At 59.5% G+C, this 14,039-nt stretch overlaps 1 pseudogene; it reads right to left on the bottom strand.

The window, feature by feature from the left end:
* Positions 1–510: 510 nt before the first annotated feature.
* On the bottom strand, positions 511–9,728 carry LOC127029181 (uncharacterized; annotated as a pseudogene).
* Positions 9,729–14,039: the final 4,311 nt, after the last annotated feature.

Genomic DNA, 14,039 nt, shown 5'->3' with positions numbered 1-14,039 from the left:
GAAAGAAAGGGTCATGACAACTATGAAGCAATTCTCCATCGCAATGTTCCAGGAGATACAGATGGATGAAAGAGGTTTCACACAGGAATTATAAGCTGTTCTACACATGCATCATTGTTCTCTGCCACAGTTATTGCACAAACACTTCAGGATTGGAGGACTACCATTGCCTTTCAGGACAGGGAAACCAGGATCACAGCCAAAACGGCACAGGCCTTGGCACCAGGCATGAAATCAAACCACTGCTCAGCCAAAACACCTAGACTCGCCCAGTTTCCTGCCTCAAAGCCAGCCTCTCACCCTCCTTGCACAACATTCACAGTCATTACTTGCACCATGGTCAATATCCAATGTTTTGGCCATATGTCAGCCACAGGCAAAAGAGCATGTCATTCCCATCTTAGGGAAACACAAGTCTATCAAAGTCTTTCTCTTGGCACCTGAACACCTTCAAGGTACGGATGGAAACTGCTCCCCCAGCCCAACAATTCTCACAGAGCTTTCAACGTTTCAAGGGTTACCAGCCACAATGAGGCCCAGCTTTACACCTGGACAACAAACAAGGCAAGAATGGGAAACCTACACAAGTGAAGGCGTCATAACTTAACATGTCAGCTGTAGGAGGTACACAAGAAGGCTGTCTACTTGGCAAATACTCCACAGGAGGCTCACACAGCAGCTCACACCAAAGACCAGAGCCACAGTTCCTCAAAGGAATTTCTTTGGACGACACAATAGGGAAAATGCATGGAACACCACTCCGGGCCTCTTACAATAACTAGGACAAACGGAACTTTTACACGGCATGTACGGGACAGTCAGACAAATGGAACAGATGCGATCTTCCACACACTGTCAGAGACAAAGGCCCACCTTCAGATCATGACAACGAGCAAGGCAAGAACTTAACACGCGCAGAGAGGAAGGGAGCACAACATACTCTTCCAGATGAGGCACTTTCCTCTTCCCAATGCTCCCATTACGGCATTTCTCATAAGTACCTAATTAAGCTGTTAGTTAAGAACTGATGACAACCTGCAAACACACAGGAAGAACCTCCCAGGGCTCCCCACGCAGCTGGAATAACATGTCTTCTGGCTAAACTCGCTTGGGAAGACGAAACTCACATTGCATGACACCACAGCTGGGCACTGAACAGGAAAGGAGCAAACCACAGCTCTTGTGCCCTTCAACAGCTCCTCACGCACAGCTCCCACGACTCCCATCTCCAACCCTTCACACCTTGCACGGTGTTCTTTTATCCTCAGCATCTGCAAGCACTTGCAGGATCACGCACGGACTGCACATAGCTGTCTTCACATCTCTGCACTAAGAGGGAGACAGATTGTCTGCCAAGTGCACCTCAGAGGAGAAACGTCAAGGGTCTGAAAGTAAAAGAGGCGCTGTCCTCCAGGAAGACTGGCTCAGGGAACGGCGTGCAACACAGGAACGCCGTGATGAGAGCCAAAGGCCCGCTCTAAGGAAGCTCCAGCCGGCAGCAGGCTCCCTTCGCCGGCCTCCCACAGCCACTGTAACGCTGAGCCGCAACCCCACGCTCCCCTCCCCGCAGCAAGAGGCACCAGCACCCAGCGCGGTGCTGAACGCAGCTTTGCCTTCCTTGGAACGACAGCTCCGCGCGCGGGACAGAGAGAGAAGGCGGCGGGGAAAGGGCAGAGAAGCAGCAGAGGGAAGCGTCGCGGAGCAAGTGTGCTCAGAGGAACTCACCGGGGGAGCGGCGGGGTCCGCGCGGCGGGCGCCGGCAGGGTCCTCCCCGAGCAGCGGCGCGGGCTCGTCGGGCGGCGGCCGGGCCGGGAGGGTGTCGCAGCAGCTGCCGCCCGACAAGCGGAGCTGGCTCTTGCGCGAGTCGGCGGTGAGCGACACCTCGTGCGAGTAGGAGTGCAGGAAGGCGCGGACGCCGTCGATGCCCACGAAGTGCGAGGCCGGGACGCCGCGCAAGGCGCCGCTGCCCGCCGCCAGCAGCTGCGAGCGGCGCCAGCGCCGCAGGCGCAGCGCCAGCAGCAGCAGGAAGGCGAGGAAGAGGCAGGACACGGCCGCCACGGCCACCACCAGCCACCGCGTCAGGCTGCCGGCCGCCTCGCCCGGCGCCGCCGCCGCGCTGCCCAGCTCCGACAGCAGCTCGGCCACGCTCTCGGCCAGCACCACCGTCAGCGTCGCCGTGGCCGACAGCGCCGGCCGCCCGTGGTCCTTCACCACCACCAGGCTCTGCCGCGCCGCGTCGCGGGCCAGCGGGAAGCGCGCCGTCCGCACCTCGCCGCTGTGCAGCCCCACGCGGAACAGCCCCGGCTCCGTCGCCTTGGCCAGCTCGTACGACAGCCACGCGTTCTGCCCCGCGTCCGCGTCCACCGCCACCACCTTGGCCACCAGCGCCCCGGGCTCCGCCGAGCGCGGCGCCAGCTCCACGCCCGCCCACCCCGCGCCCGCGCCCGCCGCCGCCGCCGCCGCCGCCGGCGGGTACAGCACCTGCGGCGCGTTGTCGTTCTCGTCCACGATCACGAGCCGCACCGACACGTTGCTGCTCAGCGCCGGCGCGCCGCCGTCCTCCGCCCGCACCCACAGCCCCACCTCGCGCACCTCCTCGTAGTCGAAGGAGCGCAGCGCGTACAGCGCGCCCGTCTCCGCCTGCACCGACACGTACGACGACAGCGGCGCGCCCCGCACCCGCCCCTCCGACAGCCGGTACCGCACGCGCGCGTTCTGCCCCAGTCCGCGTCCGACGCCCGCACCGTCAGCACCAGCGCGCCCGCCGCGTTGTTCTCGGGCAGCCGGGCGCTGTAGCGCGCCTCCGCGAACACCGGCGCGTTGTCGTTCACGTCCAGCACCCGCAGCGCCAGCACCGCGCTGCTCCACAGCGCCGGCGACCCGCCGTCCGCCGCCCGCACCGTCACGTTGTACTCCGCCACCGCCTCCCGGTCCAGCTCGCTCGCCGTCACCACGCGGTAGTAGTCCTCAAACGACCGCTCCAGCCGGAACGGGACGCGCTCGGCGATGCTGCACCGCACCTCGCCGTTCGCCCCCGAGTCCCGGTCCTGCACGTGCAGCAGGGCCACCACCGTCCCCGGCGGCGCGTCCTCAGAGATCGCAGCCAGCGAGAAGAATGTCAGTTCGGGCGCGTTGTCGTTCACGTCTGTCACGCTGATCGCGACTTTCGCCGTGTCGAAGGCCCCGCCGTCCTGCCTGCACCTCCAGTTCGTACGAGTCGCCTTCCTCGAAGTCCAGGCTCCGCACCAGCGTGATCGCTCCCGTCTCAGACTCCAGCTGGAAAATCCCGAGCCAGGTCCGATTTCTTCAAGGAGTATTTCACGTGCCCGTTCAGCCCCTCGTCGGCGTCGGCGGCCGTGACGCTGACGAGGACGGAGCCCACGGGCACGTCCTCCGGCACACGCACCGTGTACTCCGCCTGGCTGAACACGGGCGCGTTGTCGTTCGCGTCCAGCACCGCCACGCGGATCCGCGCCGTGCCCGTCCGCGCCGGCTCTCCGCCGTCGCTCGCCCTCAGCACCAGCTCGTGAAACGCCGCCTCCTCCCGGTCCAGCGCCTTCGCCAGCACCAGCTCGGGACGCTGAGCCCCGCCGGGGCCCGCCTGCACGGCCAGCGAGAAGTGCTCGTCGCCGCTCAGCTCGTACCTCTGCAGGGAATTCGGTCCCACGTCCGGGTCGTGAGCCTCGGCCAGGGGAAACCGCGACCCCGGAGCTGTCGTCTCGCTCATTCTCACCTCCAGTTCTGCCTCTCGGAAGCTGGGCGCGTTGTCGTTAATGTCCGTGATTTCCACTTCGATGCCGTAAACCTGCATTTCCCCTCCACTATCACCTCACAGCGCAGCACGCATTTCTCCACCAGCCGGCACAGCTGCTCTCTGTCTAGCCTCTCCGCCGTCACTAAATGTCCCGTCTTCCCGTGCAGAGCGAAGTACTGCGTCCTGCCTTCGGAGACAATGGACGCCGCTGTCGCGGAGCGCCGGCAGGTCCAGCCGCAGGTCCTTGGCCACGTCGCCCACGAACGAGCCCTTCGGCATCTCCTCGGCAACCGAGTAGCGCAGCTGCCCCCACGCCGCCTCCCACGCCGACACCAGCACGCACCACAGCACGGCTCGCTCCCGCCGGCCCCACCGCCTCCCCGCCGCGCACATCGCCGCCGCGGCTCCGCCGGCACCGCACCACCGCCGGACGCTCCCCGCCGACGAACGCCGACCCGCCGCCCGCTCCGGCTCCGGCTCCGGCTCCGGCTCCCGCTCCGGCTCCCGCTCCCGCTCCGGCTCCGGCTCCCGCTCCCGCTCCGCTCCCGCTCCGCGCCGGCTCGCCGCTCCCGGCCGCTGCCGCCGGCCCCTCCGCCTCGCTGCAGCACGGCTCCGCGCACCGCGGGGACGCTCGCAGACCGCCCGGACGCCGAGCCACCCACCCACCCAGCCAGCCAGCCAGCCAGCCAGCCAGCCGGGCCGCAGCGGGCGGGGCTGCCTGCAGCGCTCCGGCCTTCCTCTCGCTCCTCCTCGGTCAACAGCGGCGCCCGCAGCCTCCTCCCGGCACTGCAGGCACCGAGCGCTGCCGAGCGCTGCCCGCCCTGCCTTTGCACGGGCAGCTCGCGGGACGGGGCCGCCGCCGCGGACACATCGGTTCCCGTCCAGCCCTGATCTCCGGCGATGGCTTGTCTCCAGCCGAGCTCCTCTTTCAGCCTCCACGCCATCCGACCACAAAGAAATCACACTCCTCCCGTGGGCGGGGTACTTCTACCGCACGGCAAAAATGTTCTTGTAATGGTGAAATAAAGTTTTCGTAATATGACGTGTGGGATATTACGTGTCTTATTGCATTAGTCCAAAAGCACAATCTCCACCACGAGTTGCACAGCTTTTGGCAGTAGTCGTGCTTGAATGACTTTTCCTCACCCTTTCTGCAGATCAAAACGGCCTCATACTGGAACGCCAGCAGCCACATTACTTTCCCAAACCCCAACCAACAGTACAAGGCAGCAGCGGAGATCCCCCCTCAAAAGAAGTCCTCCTCAGGGACGGCCCTGCCCCTCTCCATTTTGTCACTTCTCACCTGCACATCGGAGGCTGCTCTGAAGCAGCCTCCATTTCTCCCCCTTCTCCAACCACCACTTCGGAAGTTTGGGTGACAGCCTTACACTACAGGCCGTGCTTCCACTTAGGACTCAGCGCTCCATTCTAGAGTAAGTCAGCAGCAGGCAGCGATGCAACATGCACTCTCTCGTGCTGGGTCCATTATAAACAGAAACTCACGCATAAAGCAAACCCTTAGACTGAAACGCTATCAACCAGGGCAAAGTACAACTGTTGGGGAAAAAAGAATAGGAAAAAAGAGAGGCTATGAAACAGAAACAAAAGGTGATTTTGGGCGGCGGGGAGGGAGATCCCATTCTACGCCTTAAAGAGAGATCTGGAACCGTAGAAAATACCACCCACGATGGAACAATAAACGAGAAATAGCTGCACAAAGCACACAGAGAGATAATGCCTGGACAAAATTAATCCATCCCACTAGCTCTGCCATTTTGCAGCAGCCTTCCCTCAAAAGATGTGACGGCACATGGCAGAGGTGGAGGAACGATCTCTGACTTCTCCATTCTGCAGCCTCAGGCACGTTTCCTTTGGGAGTCCAACACTAAACAGCATTAACCAACGGGTTTTGCTCAGGGGTCAAACAATGTCCATTGCTTTGGGAAAAAGCGATCGGGAAGGAAACATCAACACCAAGCGTCAACCACATTTTACTGATCGTGCCATGTAGAATTAGCAGATCTCATTGTACAGAGGAAGGATCCACCTTCACTGTTACTAACACACACCATTGTAGACAGCACAGGTTTTGTAGACCATTTTTTTGCCTTGAATGGCTGGAACCTCTCCACTGACTCAACTCGTCTGACAGCTGATGACACAGGAGGTGCCAGTTCACACCTGCCAAAAAAGCGGCGGTACAGGATTATTTCATTCCTTCATGGAAACAGAGATCGGCACTAACTGCCAAAGCAAACGAAGACCAACAGCCCACTACTCTGCTGGTAAAACAGGCACTGTTCCAAAGAGCGGCTGAGGGACTGAATTCCTCGGTTTCCTATTCCCCTGTCAAGGGGATCAACCAGGGCCAAGAACCTCTCTTGGGAAAAAGACGATCGGAAAAGAAGACAGGCTCTGAACTACGAAAGGCAGATTCTTTTTTGGTTTTTGAGATCCATTCTACACCTTCCCCTGTGTATGAAAGACAGATCAGGGACGGTAAAAAAGAGGGAACTACCACCCAGGAAAAAGAAATGAGAAATTAACTGCACAAAGAACTCGGAAAAATCATGCCTGGATAAAATGTATCCGTCCCATTAATGCTGCCATTTCTGCAGCAGCCTTCTCCAAAACATGGCAGGGCACTCCACGGAAGAGGGGAACATTCAGTAGGGAGGAACAATCTGTAACTTCTCCATGCGTGGAGCCACACGCACCTTTCCTTTGGGAAACAGCATTAACCAAAGGGTTTGCATCCAGCTATCAACCACGTCCAAGTACATCGGCTTGGGAAAAAAGTGATCAGGAAGGAAAAAGCTCCAACACCAAGCGTCCACCGCATTTTCCGACTCTGTCGTGCAGAATCATTAATTTACCGCGTTCACCGTTACGAACTCAAACGAGAGTCGTAGTCAAAACCTCTCAGCTGAACCCGAACCTGTGACCACCAAAGAACCAAGAAGTGCCGCCGCTAGCTGCCTGCTCTGAGTGGAAGGGGGCTGGCCCGTTCCTTTCTTCATTCCTTCCGTCATGGAGACACGGATCAGCACTTCCCATCCACCCCACCCGGGGAAACCCAGGAGAAAGAGGACGGAGGTTCAGAAAGGGTACAGGGTCTCATTCGGTCACAGGAAGGGTACGCCTTCGCCGTTACTAACACACACCACTGTAGACAGCACAGGTTTTGTAGACCCTTTCTTTGCCTTCTCGACGTCCAGCATCAGCAGAGCTCATTACATCTCAGAGGGTCACACCACCTGTACCATTTATCCAGCACAGCTTGAATGGCAGGAACCTCTCCACTGACCCTACTCGTGTGACAGGCTGACGACGCAGGAAGTGGCCGCTCTCGCACTGCCCTGCTGCGCCAACCGGCAAAAGACACGGCACAGCACTGTTTCATTTCCTTCATGGAAACAGGGAGGATCGGCAGTGCGCCGCCCAAGCAGAGCAAGGAAGACCCAGCAGCCCACCGCCCCTCGGCGTGACGTTAGGAAAGGCTCAGAGGCAAGGACTGCGCGGGCTTACAGACCTGCGGGGCGTCGGCGTCGGCGTCGGCGGGCGGCTCTCCCGCGCCGGCGCTGCTGCTCGGGCTCCGCTTCCCGCAGGGCTCCCCGCCCAGAAGCTCCTCCGCGGGCAGGCTGGGCAGCGGCGGCGGCGGCGGCAGCCAAGCGGCCTCGGCGACGGCGCGGCCCGGCGCCACGCACAGGTTGTAGGAGTAGGCAAGGTGCCCTCGCAGAAGTCGGCCGGCAAGGCGCCGCCGGCCACGGAGAAGCGCTGCGCGCCCAGCAGCGCAGGACGGCGGGCGGCCCGGCCCGGCGCACCCGCGCCAGCACGGCCAGCGCCACGCTCAGCAGGAACAGGGCGGAGAGGAGCGCCAGCGCCAGCACCAGGTAGAACTGCAGCTCCGCCGGCGACTCGCCGCCCGCCGCCCGCTCGCTCAGCTCCGGCAGCGCCTCCTGCAAGCTCTCGGCCAGCACCACGTGCAGCGTGGCCGTGGCCGACAGCGCCGGCTGCCCGTGGTCCTTCACCACGGCCACCAGCCGCTGCTTCGCCGCGTCCCTCGCCGACACGGCCCGCGCCGTCCGCACCTCGCCGCTGTGCAGCCCCACGCGGAACAGCGCCGGCTCCGGCGCCTGCACCAGCTCGTACGACAGCCACGCGTTGCGCCCCGCGTCCGCGTCCACCGCCACCACCTCGCCACCAGGTACCCGGCCTCGGCCGACCGCGGCACCACCTCGAACGGCGCCGCCGCCGCCGCCGCCGCCGCCCCGCCCCCGCCGCCCGCCGCCGGCCACAGCACCCGCGGCGCGTTGTCGTTGCGGTCCAGCACGAAGACGCGCACCGTCGCCGTCGAGCTCCGCGCCGGCGCCCCGCCGTCCTGCGCCCGCACCGCCACCGCGAACTCGCGGCACTCCTCGTAGTCGAAGGAGCGCTGCGCGTACACCGCGCCGCTCCGCGCCTCCACCGACACGTACGCGCCGCGCCCGCCGCGCCCGCGCTGCCGCCCGCCAGCCAGTAGCTCACGCGCCCGTTGGCGCCCGCGTCCGCGTCCCGCGCGCGCACGCGCAGCACCGGCGCGCCCGCCGCGTTGTTCTCCGCCACGTAGGCGCTGTAGGCGGCCTCCTCGAACACCGGCGCGTTGTCGTTCACGTCCGACACCTCCAGCACCAGCGCCGCGCGGCTCCACAGCGCCGGCTGCCCCGGTCCCTGGCCACCACCGTCGCCCGCTGCTCGGGCGCCTGCTCCCGGTCCAGCGCGCTCGCCGTCACCACCTTGTACGAGCCGCCCGACGACGCCACGATCGACAGCGGCGCCTCGCCCGACAGCTCGCACCACACCTGCCCGTTCTCCCGGAGTCCCGGTCCCGCACTTCACCACCGCCACCACCGTGCCGGCCGGCGCGTCCTCGGGCACCGGGCTCGACACCGACAACACCGTGATCTCCGGGCGCGTTGTCGTTCTCGTCCGTGATGTCCTATCTGCACTTCGCAGTGAGCCGTGAGCCGCCGCCGTCCCTCGCCTCCAGCCCGAAGCTGTATCTGCTCGTTCCCTCGAAATCGAGCGGCCCCGCCGTCCTGACTCGCCCGCTGTCGCTGTCGACCACGAACAAGGCGCGACGCCGTCCGCGACGTTGCCGAAGGAGGTAGAGACCCGCCGTTGGAGCCCGCGTCGCGTCCGTGGCCGCACCCGCAGCACCAGCGACCCGCCGGCACATTCTCCCGCACTCGCGCCTCGTACACGCTTTTACGAACACGGGGCGTTGTCGTTGGCGTCCGTCACGTTGACGCGAACCTGCACGGTCCCGGACCTCACGGGGTCCCCGCCATCCACCGCCGTCAGCACCAGCTGAAAGGAGCTCTGCTGCTCGCGGTCCAACGCGCTCTCCAGCACTAATTCCGGCTGCTTGCTTCCACCGGGCCCTCCTTCACGGCCAGAGTGAAGGACGGGTTGCTGGTGAGCTCGTAAGTCAGCAGCGAGTTGCTGCCCGCGTCCGCGTCTCGGCCATCTCCAGCGAAAACGAGCACCAGGCGGGATCCATTCAGGGATCTCGAGTCCTGGAGCAGGCTTGCTGAAGGCCGGCGGTTGTCGTTGACGTCCTGGATGGCCACCTCGACGTGGAAAACGTTGAGCGGTTCTGCAGCAGCGCCTCGAAGCTGACGGAGCAGGACGCCGCCTCGCCGCACAGCTCCTCCCGGTCCAGCCTCTCGCTCACGTACAGGTTCCCGGTCTCCCCGCTCACGCCGAAGTAGTGCTTCTCGGCGCTGAGCCGCAGCTTGCGTGCCGGCAGCTCCGCCGGACTCAGCCCCAGGTCCCGCGCCAGCGGCCCCACCAGCGAGCCTCTGCCCAGCTCCTCGGCGATGGCGTAGCGGATCCGCTCCGGCGCCGCCCGGCAGCACAAGCCCAGCAGCAAAGCGGGCAGCAGCACTCGCCCGGCTGCTCGCCGGCGGCTCTGCCTCTGCCTGCCCGCCATTCTCGGCAGCGCTCGCCGCGCTCCTCCCTCCTGCCGCTGCCCTCCCTCCCTTCCAGCCGCTCTCCGCAGCGAGCGCAGGGGCCGCCGGACGGCAGCGATCTCGGCGCCGGCTCGGACGCCGCCGCTCCCCGCGCCGCCTCTCGCCTCTGCTGCCCGTGCCGCTGCCGCTCTGGCCGGCGCCGTGCGAGCGAGCAGCCTGCGGGGCACGACGCTGCGGCGGCTCCGGCTCCGGCTCCGGCTCCGGCTCCGGCCCCGGCTGCGGCTCGGCTGCGGCTCCAGCGCCGCTCCGCGTCGGCCAACAGCGGCACCCGGAGGCGCCGCGACGCCACCGCAGCCGGCTGATGGCCGCGCTCCCAGGGGCCCGGATTTGACTACTGGTTCAGTGGCTGCACCCAGCTTTGGGGTCTCTCTTTTATTAGACTCAGGAATTACTGACAATAAGATAGACCTCTACGATTGTCTTTCTGATTCACAAAACCACCTTCTTTTGCATCTCCATACTTGAGGGGCTGACAATGGCAAAGTACCAAGACACGTCGAGTCTTTCATAGAATCATACAGTAGTTTTGGGTTGGAAGACCTGTAAAGATCACGAGTCCACCCCTCTGCCATGGGCAGGGACATCCTTCACTAGGTCACGTTGCTCAAAGCCCCGTCCAAGCTGTCCTTGAACCCTTCCAATGATGGCGCATCCACAACTTCCCTGGGCAACCTGTTCCAGTCTCTCACCACTCTCATCCATAAAACATTACTTCTTCATGTCAAATCAGAACCTACCCTCCTTCAGTTCAAAACCGTTGCCCCTTGTCCTGTCATACCAGGCCCTGGTAAAAAGTCTCTCCCCATCTCTCTTATCAACCCCCTTTATATATTGAAAAGGCGCAATAAGGTCTCCCCAGAGCCTTCTCTTCTCCAGGCTGAAGAACCTCAACTCCTTCAGCCCTTCTTCATAGGGAGGTGTTCCAGTCCTTTGACCATTTTTGTGGCCTCCTCTGGACCAGCTCTAACAGGTCCATGTCTTTCTTGTAGTGTGGGCCCCAGAGCTGTACGCCGTACTCCAGGTCGGGTCTCATGAAAGCGTGGTAGAGGGGGAGCACCACCTCCCTCGACCTGCTGGCCATGCTACTTGTTATGCAGCCAAGGACACGACTGGCTTTCTGGGCAACAAGAGCACATGGCCAGCTCATGTCCCATTTGTCTCCTACCAGTACCCCCAAGTCCTTCTCTGCAAGGCTGCTCTCAATCCAGTCCTCCCACAGCCTGTATTGATATTGGGGATTGCCCCAACCCAGGGGCAGCACCTTGCTCTTGGCCTTGTTGAACTGCACGAGGTTCACGTGGGCCCACTCCTCCAGCCTGTCAAGGTCTCCTCTGGTGGCATCCCTTCCCTCTAGCAAATCGACTGCACCACTCAGCTGGTAGCATCTGCAAACTTGCTGTGGGTGCACTCAATCCCACTCACTATGTCATTGATGAAGATACTAAATAGTACTGGTCCCAGTACGGACCCTTGAGGAATACCACACCTTACTGGTTTCCACTTGGACATTGAGCCACTGACTCTTAGTACACGGCCATCCAGCCAGTTCCTTATCCATCTAACTGTCCGCCTGTCAAACCCATATCTTTCCAACTGAGCGGCCAATATGATTTGGGGGACCATGTGGGGAACACCCTGCACGTGTTCTCCCACTGACCCCTAGTCTCTTCATGGAAACCTTGCCTGGCCTGGGTTGCCACTCTGCACTTTGAGGACTGCAGTAGACATGGGTTTTGCATTCTTGTGCTACAGACAAGCGTGCCTGGGTGAGCACACGTATGCCTATGAAAGCCTTCCTCTTTACAGCTGTAAACCTCAAAGGGGTGTACAGGAACTGCCCCTGCACTCAGACAGTTGGAACAGATGTGACCTTCCCCAGTGGATCAGACGCCCTGAGGTCGAGCTGTAGCTCATGACAACAAGCAAGGCAAGAGTTAGAAACATACAGGAATGAACGGATCAGGTGGAATAACATTTCTGAGGCCAAACTTGTTGAGCAGAAGCAACTCAAATTGCATGGTACCACAACCGTGTGCCTAAGGGAGTAACTATGACAAGCAGGGGAATGACCATCTCTTCTACGGCCCCCCCACCAACACATCTCCCCCAAGTTTTCTCGCCAACCCTACACAACTTGCAGGTTTGCTTCTGACCTTCTCTTAAGTGGCAAAAACATATCGTGATATGAGATGCACCACGATCACACCAAGAAGGGAGTACATTTGTCTGCTCACCACCATTCTCAGAAGAAACTGAAGAACTCTAAAGCACATGAAGGAGCAACAGCTGAAGTAAGAGAGGAGCGGTCATCCAACAGACAATGCGCCATCAAACTAGTGACTTAGGTGGAATCTCCTCCCCTCTTTTATCGTACGCACTCTTCCACACAGACGCAACTTCTACTACAGTCATGCTTTCATCTACTCTCCCTACCAAAAACAGAACACAAATGCACCCTCACATCTCCTGCCTTCCATACCAGCTCTAGCACGAGCAAGAGGCGCTAACACACAAGGGAAGATAGCCTGCTGCTTATAACTCAACCTACATACACAGGAGACCACGGAAGAGAAAAAACTGACAAGCAACTCAAGGAAGCCTGGAAAGAGAAAATGTTGTCAGAGGAAAGTCACTGGGAGGATGTCTCGCTCTTCACTGTGGGCATTGAAAGTCATCCTCCAGAGTACCTGGCAGCCATTGAGGTCTCAAGCTCCAAGGGCGACCTTAAAATCTTACTCTAGACTACATAGTAGGGCATTTGTTTTATGGAATATTCGTCAGCTCTCATCAGTTGCTTTTTTCCGACGTGGCCGTTAATCTCCCTACAAATAAAATGCTGTAAGTGTAAACACCTTCTCATGGTGTCTTTCTCAAGCTAAGAGAAATATTAGAGATTCTCTTTTAGCTTTTGCTTCATGTTCCTCACACCTAAAATTCTGTCTTAGGTGGCTGAAGTACGTATTTGCTGCAAAACAACACTCACAGTTTCAAAAACATAAAGAACTATCCAGAAATGGGGAAAATGAACCATGAGCTTCCAGGAAACAAAGGCCTGCAAGAAAGTTTAATCCCACCTCTGAAGAAACTCTACATCACAATGTCAAAGGAGATGCAGATGGATAAAGGAGGTTTCACATAGGAATTGTAAGCCATTCTACCCATGCATCGTCCTTCTAAATGCCGAGTTATTAGACAAATACTTTCTCATCAGAAGACTGTCATTGCCTTTCAGGACAGCAGAGCCAGGATCATAACGTGAATGGCCCAGGTCTTGGCACCAGCCATGAAATCAAACCATTGCCCAGCCAAAAACACATTGACTCACCTGGTTTCCTGGTTCAAAGCCAGTGTCTCACCCTCCTTGCCCTGCCTTCACAGCCTTTCGTTGAACCATGGACAATATCCAACTTTTGGCCATCTGTCAGCCACAGGCAAAAGAGCATTTCATTCAGCGACATTTTAGATCGACAGAAGTCTATCAAAGTCCTTGTCTTGGCGGCTCTAAGCCGTCAAGGTACGGATGGAAACTTTAAGGTATGGATGGAAACTTCAAGGTATGGATGGATGAAATCCGGTATTGATGCCATAGCAATTACAGCCCTCCAGGGAAATGCTTTTCTACCCTCAGCTATACATCAACATCTCCCTTGACCCTCACCTGTATATAAAAGTCAGTTGAGCAATGTAGAGGAATGTCAGGAAGGTACTACCCCCAAGGATGGAATAAACAATAGCTGCAGCAACAACACAGAGAAATCATGCCTGGAGAAAAGGAATTCATCTGCCTAATGCTACTCTTTCTGCAGCGGCCTTCCTCCAAAAGCTGGGAGGGCAGACGGCGAGACTCCTTTCTTTCTTTACGCAGAAGAAAATTTAATCTCTCTATTAATGGAACCTCACGCTCGTTCCCTTTGGAAATCCATTCCCAAAACAGCAATAAGCAACAGCTCTGTGTCCAATGCTATCAATCAGGTCCAAGTGCATCCCATTGGGAAAAAGCATTGAGAAAGGAAAAGAAGCTCTGCAACACAAACCCAACCCTGTTACAGAGTCTGTTATGCAGAGTCAAGCGCTTTCACGAGAAATCAAAAGGTTTCAGCTTCACCAGTTTTAGCTTCTACCATTTTACTCAGCACAAACCGAATGGCCAGCAACTGTCCACTGAGCCTACACGTAGGATGAAAAAGCTAGTGCCATGTCTCACTTCCTGCTCAGAATGGAAGGGGGTTACACTGTTCCTTCTCTCATTGCTTCATGGACATACAGACCAG

Source organism: Gymnogyps californianus, unplaced genomic scaffold, assembly GCF_018139145.2.
Source record: "Gymnogyps californianus isolate 813 unplaced genomic scaffold, ASM1813914v2 HiC_scaffold_83, whole genome shotgun sequence".
Taxonomy (NCBI): domain Eukaryota; kingdom Metazoa; phylum Chordata; class Aves; order Accipitriformes; family Cathartidae; genus Gymnogyps; species Gymnogyps californianus.
Note: the sequence above shows the minus strand (reverse complement) of the source record. Positions and strands in the feature narration are given on the sequence as shown.